Genomic DNA, 11,728 nt, shown 5'->3' on the forward strand with positions numbered 1-11,728 from the left:
TGCTTTCTATGTGAGAGCTTGTTCAGATTCCAGCTTCTCCTCTGCCATCTTCCCGGAATTCCCGCATTTCTTATTTTTTGAAATTTCTATTCAGATCATTTACCCCTGCCTGTGTTTTTGCCAGTCCTGGGTCTTGAACTTGGCCTTGGCACTGTCTCTGAGCTTCTTTTGCTTGAGGCACTCTACCACTTGAGCCACAGTTCCACTTCTGGCTTTTCTATGTATATGAAACTGAGGAATCAAATCCAGAGATTTGTGCATGCTAGGTGAGAACTCGACCACTAACCCACATTCCCAGTCCTGTACAATTACTTACAGATAATAAAAACCTAATTAGGAAAGATTCCACCTTCCTTCAAGAGCCATTACGAGTTCCATGCTGCATCATAATGGTTAGTAATGACTTATTAAAAATAACACCCTGGGAAGTGTTCCACTTCCAGCCATTGACAATGGTGGCTGTTCCATAAACATATTTGGAAAATAATGTCACTGAAACCTTTTAAAAATGAAATAAAATACGGAATAAAAAGATTGCCGTGGGCTAACTCAGAAACACATAGAGTCCTTCACAGAGCAATGGCAGACAGGAACTTGAACTACCAAGCAGAAGTCGTGATAAGGTCTCAGCCCTTCAGACCTCATGGTCTTTTCTAAGGTTAAAACTTGGCATCTTTTTAAAATCCTATTTGTGCCAGGTACTGGTGGCTCACATCTGTAATGCTAGTTCCTTATGGGACTGAGACCTGAGGTTCTAGGTTCAAAGCCACCCTGAGTAGAAAGCCCATGAGACACTTATCTTCAGTTAACCCCGGAAACTGTAAGTGACAGTGGGGCTCAAAGTGGTTGAGCATTAGAGCTCAAGGATACTGCCCAGGCCCTGAGTTCAAGTCCCACACATGACCAAAAAACATGTGAACATCAATTTGTTTGGTTTTGAAACAATGTAAATAATTTCAGCTTGATGTCATTTAAAGTCCAAACCAAATGACTAACACTTCAGGAGACAAGAGGCAGTATCTCCACCCTACCCTGACTCAAAAGGCCTTGAAATTGAGTCATGACAAAATGTGTAACAACAGCCAGTATAGGACAGGGTGGACTGGCAAATCCTCCTGTCACCATCTTGAAGCCAGGAGGCTGTTCAAGGAGATGGTGAGTGCTGTGCACTACACTCACAAGAATAGATTCACACACAGGAACATCCTGTGGATGGCAAATGCAATGCCAAAGTCAGTAATTTGGGGCTGAGCATCAGGGTGTTGCTGGGGCAATTGCTAAAGGGGTTTTGTGGAGCCTTGATATTCAGACTTCTAGAAATGTTCCTATACAAAATGTATGATGCCTATAAAGAGGACATTTGGATCCTAGGTATGCTTCTGTATGTGAGGACAACAGGAAAGTTGCTGTTTGAGGGGAGGAAGATGGCAGACATGGGTACACATCCTTGAGGCCAGGTACACAGCTCTCCTTTATCTATCTGCAAAGAGACATTATCTCCTTTCCAAACTGCTGACTGTGGATGTCAATCAGAAACCCATGGCTGGCTGTAGGTGTGGGGTTTGGCCTGCTTCTTGATGAGCCACTGCCCAGAAAGCTGGACCCCATTAGTGTCACAGTCCTATGGGACATGGGTTACAACATTGCTGACATTGAAAAGGCAATCCAGGACAGAGCGTTCAATGAAGCCATGGGTACCTATCTGGTCATCCAAGAAAACTCAAAAGGGAGTGCCAGAAGTGTGGAGTGGAAAATGATGCCTTTGGCTATTCCACTGTACCTCAACTCCTCAGGAACTTTCCACCAGCCTTCTCTCCATGAAGGAGAGTCAGCTTAGCTGCACAACTTAACACATTCAGTTTGTCCTCAGAAATTCAATTGCAAGATGATGACAAACAGTTGCCTGAAGAGAGGCCAAAGTGCCAGTCTGCCTGTCCTTCCCCTCTGCTCCCCACACAGCTCCAGTACTAGCTTAACCTGGGGCCAGGATTCTTTTAGCTGGCTGAGCAGACTAGAGAGTTGGCACTTGGTGGAAAATGCCCTTCCCTCTGGACAGGCACAGGGGGAGGCCATAGCCTCCAGCTGGAATAAGTGATGGGGCTGGAAGAGCGTGGCTCACAGGATAGTCACCATTTTTCACAAACTCTGCTACTGTTTGAAGGCCCCCAAAGTAATGTCCACAGCTTAAGAACAAAGCTGTTCCAGAGAAAGAGGTGCAGAACTCAGCCACAGCACTAAGGTGTGGAAAAGCAGAGAGGTGTGGAATTGAAGAGCTGCAGGAGGGGAGGGAGTCATGCAGAATGTTCACACTGCTGTGTGCCCAGTATCCCTAGCAGAGGTCTAAGTCCAGCATAGCCAGGCTGAGTGACAAGTGCTAGGGGATTCCCCAGCTAGCATTCCTTCCAGTGAGAGGAGAGCTGACAGGGAGCTGACTTTTAAATGTTGAAAAGTAAGCTGAAAGGTGGCCTCAAGCTGTCTGTACCTTCTGAGCTTGGTGGATCCATCTCGATCCCTTACTTTCAAGTAATGTCACTTTATTAAGTAACTTCCCATTTGTCCCCTGAACACTAAGGTGTTTTTGTCCCAAATGCTGCAGCAGGTCATCATCTCACCTTCCAGATATGTTGCATGTTTTCCTACTTACTTGCCTAGTTTGTTTACTTAGGTTTAAAGTGTGGCCCTCGGGCTTCTTGGTATAGGGGCAGGGGGATCTGGGGGGAAGGTGGCATCCTGGCCTCGCTTCTCCTTGGGCAGTCTCTAGGTGACTGTGTACAACTATTTACACTGGCTGGGTCGAAGCTCAAGGGCTCATCTTCACTGGGAAAAGAGAGGGACCTGTCTCCATGCACCATGTCAGTATTTTCTGCCCCAACTTGCCTCCATTTTAATGCAGTTTCTTGTGTGTTCTCTCTAAACCTAATTGCCATTCTAACATAATGCCATCATCCAAAAATCTCTTATTTCAGACTTACAGTAAAATAAAAACAGTAAATTTTAAAGACCCTTTTTCCTATACAGATTACTTACAATTGCAACTGCCCTGGGAGTCCACATTTCTCTAAGGGGAATCAGAGTGCTGAGGGAGCTGAGTTTCAAATTTGAGAACATTCTGAGCAAACAGAGTCCCTGATTACACTGGAAAAATGTGTGAATTAAGCTAATTTTCTTTCCTTTCAGGTAGAGGTGGACAAACCTGTGAAGAAACAAGAGACCTGAAAAAGCATGGAGATATAGTGGTGTTTGTGGATGGACCAGGCCTGGGATGACTGTGTCTGCACATGAGCAGAAATTTGAATGAATCTGTCTCTCTGCCTCTGCTTCTGTGTCTCCTGTCTTTCTCTTTCAGTTTGCATGTGCATCACAGGTGCTCTACCACTTGATTCCAACCTCCAAGCCTGCATTTCTATGGTCTGTTCTTGCTGGCTTTAAGTGCACTGTTCTGGGTGTGAAGTTCTGGAATAGTTAGGATTTCAGACTAGAGCCATCCATACCTGGCAGGACTTTTGACATTGTTCATCTGGTGAGACACAGGTTGGTTTTTCTAATATGGAAAAAGGGATTTATGTACTTATCTGGGGGACAGCTCTGTGAGGGACAATTTACAAATGGTTGTTGAAGGAAGGGCATGGTGGGATGGTGTGTAGAATTGACAGGGAGGCAAGGCATGTATATTGTTCAAGAGTATCTGCACTGAGTGTTGGGATATCTTAGTTGAGATTCTAGGAGTCCCCTCAGAGGCTCCCAGGTGTCTCCCCTACTCCAGGGCACCATGCTTCAACATGGTGCTTCTGTTTTCCTGGCTTTTCTCTGCTGAAGTCTCTAAGCCTCATGATAAATAACAAAGTACATTTTGTTCCCCTAGGGGATCAAGACTACTGGGAGACCTGAGTCTAAAATATTAGACCCTTCTGAACATCCAGAGCCCATTTTTAGTTCCACAAACTATATGAATTAAAACATTTCCCTTCCTTTCAGCTCCAGGTGGAGAATCCTTGGAAAGAGCAGCAAGATACATGAGAGAGTATGGAGATATATTGGTGCCTGTGGATTTACCCTGCTTGATATGACTGCATCAGGACATGAGCAGAAATTCGGTATGTTTGGATATGATCCATCACTGGATTATTTATGTTCGCTTCGCCAGGGGCATTAGATTTCCACATAGCAAGTGCTTTGGTCTGATGCTGCTTCGGCTGACAAGTATGTAATGGGGAAGGGTTGGGCACACCTGATCTTTGCTATGTGTGCCCAGGGGTCAGGAGGCTGAGCCTGCAAAGCAGACTGATGTGATTTGCAACAGCAGGTGGGCTATGACTCCTGTTGGATCAATGATCCAGCTCAGGGTTATTTGGGGAACAGAGCACAGCTAACAGGATGAGATTGTATTCCATTGAAAAGAAGCAGTGCGGACCAAAAGAGGGCAAAGGATGGGCACCTTCCTGATAGACAAGGTTGACACTGATGTGGAAGGAGAGCTGAGAGGGGGAAGATAAGGACTCCTGAATTCCACATGGAATTCCACTGAAGAGAGCGGGTGGGAAGGGAAATAGTATTAATTTCCATATTTTCTCAGTCCTTTCCTTTTTTTCTTTTTGTTTATTGTGGGTATATATTTGTGAGTGTGTGCTGGTCCCAGCACTTGAACTGAGTGATTTTCTCTCTGTGTCAAAGCTCTTCTTTCTCCCCATTTCTGTTCCCCCCTTTTCCAGCTAACTTCCCTCCAGACCAGTCTCTGCTTTCCCTCTTCTACTTTTCCTCTTCTCGTTCCTCTTCTCTTTCTCTTCTCTTCCCTTCTACCTTCCTCTGTCCTCATGAATCTGTCTTTTTCTCTCCTGCCTCTCTAGATCTTTCTCTTTGAGTTTGCATGTTCATAACCGGTGCTGTACCACTTGAGTCACACCTCCAAGCCAAGATTTTTCTAGTTAATTTAAAATGAAGTCTGCTCAGGTTGGCTTTAACTGTGATCTCTAGGTGTTAGCTTCTGGAGGAGTTAGGATTACAGGCATGATCCACCACCATTAGCAACACTTTGATCTTGTTATACTGGCATAGCACAGGATGGCTTCTCTGATGTGACAAAAGTGATTTGTGTAGTTATCTGAGGGGTGTGAGGGACACCTTGAAAATGGTTGGTGAAGGAAAGGTGTGGTGGGCTGCTGTGCCGAATACACAGGATGAGAAGGACGTGCACAATTGAAGGTTGTGAACACTGAGTGATGTCCTATCTGGGTAGAGATTCTGTGAGTTCCCAGAGTCTCCCAGGTAACATCCCTTTCCCCAGACATTGGGCATGGTGCTTCCTCTCCCCTTCAGTTCCCATGAGAAGACTCTAAGCCTCATGGAAGAATAGCAGAGTCCTGTTTTTGTTCTTGGGGTATCAGAGTGCTGGGGAGCAGCATTTTGAACATCCAGAGCTCATTTTTGAATCACAGAAATGTATGAATTAAAATAGTTTTCCTTCCTCTCAGCTAGAGGTGGAGAAATCTGTGAAGTAGCAAGAAACCTAAGAAAGTATGAAGATATAGGATGGACCCTGCCTGGGATGACTGCATCTGGACATGAGCAGAAGTTGGGTAAGATTGGATGTGATCCTCCACCTCTGGGTTATTAGTGTTGATTCAGCCAGGGACATTAGGTCTGCACACAGAGGCAGTTGTTGAGGGCTGATGCTGCCTTTGGTGACAAGTGTGGAATGGAGGAGGTAGGCCTTTATTATGTGTACACTGGAATCAGGAGGCTAGGCCTGCAGAGAAGACTTGAGATTTGCAGCAAGAGATGGGCTTGGGGCTCCTGGTGGATGAAGAGTCCAGGTCAGAGCTATTTGGGGTGCAGAGCTCAGCAAACAGAATGAGATGTGATTCTGGTGAGAAAAGCACTGAGGGCCACAAGAAGACAAAGATGGGTACCTGGTAAATGACAGGATGCACACTAAATCTAAAGGAGAAATGACAGGAGCCAGGTTATGAAGGGAGCTGAGGACTCCTGAATTCCACATGGACCAGTGTTCAGTGAAGAGGGTGGGTGGAAGGAAGTACAGTTGATTTCCATGATGCCTCCATGCCTTTTTTCCCTTTTTGTTCTTGTGTGTATCCTTGTGCTGGTACTGGGGGGATTGACCTCAGTCATTTTTTCTTATTCTTTTTCCTTTTCTTTCTCCTTCCTCTCTTCCCTTTCCCCACATTCCCTCCTCTACCATCTCTCTTCCCTTGTTTTCTTTCTCCCCATAACTTTGCCTATTCTGCTTCCCCTATCCCACTTCTTGTTCCTTTCATGCACACTTTCACTCTCCTTCTCTTCCTGCTCTTGAATCTGACTCTGACTCTCTCTGGTTTCCCCTCCCTCTCTCACACTTTCTCTTTTTCAGCTTGCATGGTCATGGCTGGTTAACTATCACTTGAATCACACCTCCAGACTTGCAAACCTCCAAATAGTCAGTCTGCAAAGCTCCAAAGGGGAAAGCTTTTCCTTTTTATTCCTTCCTCCTCCTGTATCTGCCTCTGCAGTGTCCTGTCCACAGGCCACAGGCCTCTTCACAGGCCAGCCCTGATCTGCTCTGTTCTGATAGGAGCCTCTTGCTGTCTGTCTCTCCCCAGCCCCTGCTCCTCAGCACAGACAGACTATATATAGCCTGGGCCCCTCCCCCACTCCAACAGCTCTAACAGTTTCAACCTCCACTCATGCCCTGGCCCCACGAAGCTCACTGTCCCATCCCTTCTTGACCCCACCCCCCTACCTCCTGCTACAGCTAGGCACAGGGGAACAATGAGTTCATCATGTAGGGGGAGGCAGATGCCTTTGGAACTGCTTTTTATTACACTACCACTACATGATAGCTCCAGGCCTGCATTTTTCTAGTTAAGTGAAGATGGAGTGAGTGTTCGAGTTCCCGTAAAGGCTGCTGGGATAGTTAGGATGACAGGAAGAGCCTCCAGCATCAGGAAGTGAATTTGACTTTGTTAGTCTGCTGTGGCATACTTTGGTTTCTGTGTTGTTATGAAAGGGATTTGTGTACTTATATGTGAGGCACAGCTGTGTGAGGGACACCTTATAAATGGTTGTGGGAGAAAGGGGGTGGTGGGCTGGTATACAAATTGATAGGGAGAGAGGGAGGGACATATGCACTGTACAAGAGGGTCAGCACTGAGTGTTAGCTTATCCTGGTAGAGAGCCAGTGAGTCCCCAGAGAGGTCACCAGCTGACACCCCTTCCCAAGAGCACCAGGGTTTGTGCATGGTGCTTTACCTTCGCAGTTCACAGGGAAAGACTATTGGCCTCATGGAAGAATAGACCCTAATTTTTCTGCTGGGAGAACCAGCGTGCTGATGAGGGAGCTGATGTTCAATAGTCAATCATTCTGAACACCAAGAGTCCATTTTTGGAATCACAAAGTGTATATATTAAAATATACTCCCTTTGGTTCAGCTAAACCTGGTGAAATATATGATGGAACAGGAGACCTGAGAAGCCATGGAGATATAGTGGTACTTGTGGATTGATGGGGCCTGGATGGACTCTGCCTGTAGACATATCCTGCCTGGGATAACTGCATTCCCATATCAACAGAAATTCAGGAAGATTAGATATGAGCCTTCACCACTGCCATATTTGTGTTGCTTCAGCCAGGACATTAGCTTTGCACAGAGAGGCTATGCGGAGGGCTGATTCTGCCTTTACGTGACAAGCATGTGATGGGGAGGAGTTGGGCAGACTTGGCCTTTGCTACGTATGCACTGGGAATAGGAGGCTGAGCCTGCAGAGCAGACTGATGAGATTTTCAGCAGGAGGAAGGCTGGGGCTTCATTGATCCAGCTCAGGGATATTTGAGTAGCAGTGATTCCCTCAAAGAATGGATGGGATTCTAGTGAGAGAAGCAATGAGAGTCACAAGATGGCAAAGATGGGTACATGGTGAATGACAGGGTACACAGTAATACTAAAGGAGAAATGACAGTAGAAATGAAGGGAGCTGAAGAATCCTGAATTCCATGGAGTGTTCGAGTTGGGGCCAGTGTTAAGTGAAGAGGAGGGATGGGAGGGAAGTACTATTGATATCACTATTTATCAGATTTTTCCCTTTTTCTTTAGTTGAGTGTGTGTATGTGAGTGTGTGCTAGAGCTGGGGCTTGAGGTCTGGGCATTTTTTCTTATTCTCTGTTTCGTTCACTTCACTCTCACCCTTTTTTCCTCCTTTCCCCCATCATCTCTCTTCCCTCTTCTTCTAACCTATACCATCTCCTCCTCTACTTCCTCTTCCCCTCATCTTCCTCTCCTCTCTCCCTTCCATTACCTTTCTCTTTCTTCCTGTTCTTGAATTTCTCTAAGACTGTTCACACAAGGCTAGAACTCCACTACTTAGAGCCACAGTGTCACTTGGTTTTCTGATGGTTAATTAGACCTGTCTCACTTTCCTGCCAGGGCTGGCTTTGAACCAGGTCCTCAGAGCTCATCCTCCTGAGTAGCTAGGATTTCAGATGTGAGCCACCAGAACCCAGCTAGAGGTGAACTTTTCATTCAATCCTGACCTCCTGCACATGAACTGCAACACAGAAGTGCTTTTCTGTCATACCTCCATTCAACATTCCACATTCCTCTATCTCTTGTGCAACATTCCTATATTCCTCTTTGCACCTTCTCCAAAGTCATCTAAATCAAATTATTAGGTACTCTCTCAATTTTTCAAAGCACTAGCTAGCATTCCCATTCACTAGCATCCCCTTTCATGTAGTTATTTGCTAGAAAGTAAAAGCTTTGAGTCTAAGTGGCTTTGCTATTTCTTGAGAAAATATCTAGCAATTTGGTTATCCTAAACACTGTACTGAATGAATGAAAATATCATTTGACTTGGTGATAGAAACTTTGAGATTGAATCTCAATTTTCTAGAATCTGATCACAGCCTAATCTGCCACTGGAACATCCCTGAAAATTTCCTAGAGGTGGTATTTTCCTTTCCAGGCATTCTATCAGAAGTCTCACCTTATGGTAAATATACAAGTTTGCCAACACCATGAAAAAGCAGTTGGTTTCAACCTCCTCAGTGAGAGGGGGAAAACACACTTGAGTTTTATTGCAATCCCTCCTTTATTGTGCAGAAGTGGGAGAAAAGGATAGTTGTTACTGAAATACTGTCCTATGTAAGAAGACAAGCAGGACTCTAAACAGTTATATCAGACCTTGAATCTAAGGCACTGGTAGCTCACACCTATAATCCTAGCTACTTGGGAGGCTCAGATTGTCAAGATCAGGGTTCCAGGCCAGCATTGGCAGAAAATTGGGAGATGTTGGCTCTTGGGGCATATACCTACTGTCTAAGCTACAATATGAGGCTTAAAATAGGGAGATTCAGCTGGGCGCCAGGGCCTTAGTACACTTGCAATCCTGGCTATTCAATAGACCTAGATCTTAGGATGGTGGTTTAAAGCCAGCCCAGGCAGGAAAGTCTGTGAAACTCTTATCTCCAATTAACTACACAGAAAAAATCCAGAAGTGGTACTGTGGCTCATGTGTTAGAGTGCTACTCTTGAGCAAAATAACCTTGGGTACTGGGCCAAGGCCCAAGAGTTCAAGCACCAGGAACAGAAAAAAAAAAATCACTCATTCCAGTGCATTACAGACAGGTAATGAGACTCAAACATAAAATAGTAAAATCCAAAGCCAGGTGCCAGTGGCTCAGGCATGTTAGCTAGCTAGTCAGGGGGCTCAGATCCTTGGATTGAAGTTGAAAAGCAGCCTGGGCAGGAAAGTCTGTGAAACTATTATCTCCAATAAACTACTCAGAAAAAGCCAGAAGTGGTACTGTGGCTCAAGTGGTAGAGTACTAGCCTTGAGCTAAAAGGCTCAAGGACAGCAACCCAGGCCCAGAGTTCAAGCCCCAGGACTGACCAAAAAAAGAAACAAACAAACAAAACAAACTAGTAAACAGTGCAGAAAGCCACACTTCTCCAGACCTGAAGAAATCTTATAAGACTTAAAAAGTATCTGAAGAGAAAATAAAAAGGCCAATAGACACATGAAGAAATATTCAACTTCTCTAGCTATAAAAGAAATGCAAATCATTACAACATTGAGATTCCACCTTACCCCAGTTAGAATGGCTATTATCAAGAAATCTAATAACAGATGCTCGAGGGGATGTGGCTAGAAGGGAACCCTACTGCATTGTTGGTGGGAGTGTAAACTTGTTCAACCACTTTGGAAAGCAGTATGGAAGTTCCTCAAAAGACTTCACATAGAGCTCCCCTGTGGCCCAACAATCCCACTTTTAGGCATTTTCCCAAAAGAGAACAAACAAGGCCATAGTAAGTCTACTAGCACAACTCTGTTTATTGCAGCATTATTCACTATAACTAAATATGGAACCAACCCAGATGCCCATCAATAGATGAATGGATCAAGAAGATGTGGTGGTATAGATATACAATGGAATTCTTTGCCTCTGTCAGAAAGAATGACATTACCCCATTGGTTAGGAATGGAAAGACTTGGAAAGAATATTAAGTGAAGTAAGCCAGGCCTAAAGAAACATAGGTCCCATTGTTTCCCTTATTTGCAATAACTAGTGTATGTCTAGGACAAGCAGAAAAGGTAAAAAACTATACATATAACCATATAAGATGATTCTAAGCGAAAGAGAGAGAAACAAAAGGTTTTATCTTTGTTGTTGTTTTTAATGTAATTATAATAGACTACATGATTTTTTTTGTTTCATTTGTATGTTCTTCCCCCACAGTATAACCCCATTTTTCACTGCATTTGATTCCGGTGTCCTGCATCTTGTATATACATTTTTCTAATTTGGAGTGGGGTAGGGAAATAACAAAATGCTGAAATAAGGATAAATATATATAAGACACTATATTGAAAATGAACTTTACAACTTGGGTGGTGGGGAGGAAAGAAGTGGGGTAGGAGAAAAATAAATGAGGGGGTAAAAATGCTCCATAGAAAATGTAATCATTACCTTAGTGTAAACCCCTCTATACAGTATCTTTACAATAAAAATATTTTTAAGCCAAACTTTCTTTTTTTTTTTTTTTAAGTGCATGTGGTGGCTCATGCCTGCAATACAATAGTAGTAGATGGAGATCAGGAGGATATGCATGATTCAAGGTCAATCTTGCCAAAAAATAAAAATAAAAATAATTTTTAAAAGAAACTAGCAAGACCCCATATAAACAAAAAACCTCCCATCTTTGAGAAAAGCATTAGTAGAATTATCATGGCACAGGCCAGCCATAAGGTCTTCCTGAAAAATAACTAAAGCAAAAGAGACTGGGTACATGGCTCAACTTGTAGGCAAATAAGTGCAAGGCCCTTAGTTCAAATCCCAGTCCTGTCCAAAAAAGAAAAAGTATCCTTGTTATCAGATCAATATTAGTATTTGGGGGACAGGCCATCTAGCTGAGGCCAGAGGCACCAGGATTGGAGGGGGAGGAGAGCAGCCAGGAAGGCTAGCAAGATGCTACCTTCCAACTCCAGGAAGAAGCTCCCCCAGGCCAGGTAGGTGGGAGGGGTGTGTCGGGTGGGAGGGGCACGGGAGCTCTCAGCAGGGAGAGTGGGCCGGCACTCACTAGGACACGACCCCCCCCCATGCCTCACATCACAGCTCACTCCAGAGTTTGCCCCCACCCTCACCCCAGCACCAGGGCCAGAGAAAGAAAGCTAGGGGCGGGGCTTCACGGGGACACATCCCCACCTTACATCATAGTCATAGCATCTCTCCCTGGATTCC

The 11,728-nt window shown here is 44.6% G+C and overlaps 1 long non-coding RNA gene across 1 annotated transcript in view; it reads left to right on the top strand.

Annotated features, from left to right (window-relative positions):
* The window catches only part of LOC138815674 (uncharacterized), a 34,235-nt gene that overhangs the window by 20,632 nt on the left and 1,875 nt on the right, over positions 1-11,728 (top strand). The window contains exons 4-6 of the long non-coding RNA XR_011368412.1: positions 3,178-3,531; positions 3,976-4,094; positions 5,469-5,573. This is a non-coding gene — a long non-coding RNA (uncharacterized lncRNA). The remainder of the gene's footprint in view (positions 1-3,177; positions 3,532-3,975; positions 4,095-5,468; positions 5,574-11,728) is intronic.

Source organism: Dipodomys merriami, unplaced genomic scaffold, assembly GCF_024711535.1.
Source record: "Dipodomys merriami isolate MVZ:Mamm:240054 unplaced genomic scaffold, mDipMer1.0.p SCAF_657, whole genome shotgun sequence".
Lineage (NCBI taxonomy): Eukaryota > Metazoa > Chordata > Mammalia > Rodentia > Heteromyidae > Dipodomys > Dipodomys merriami.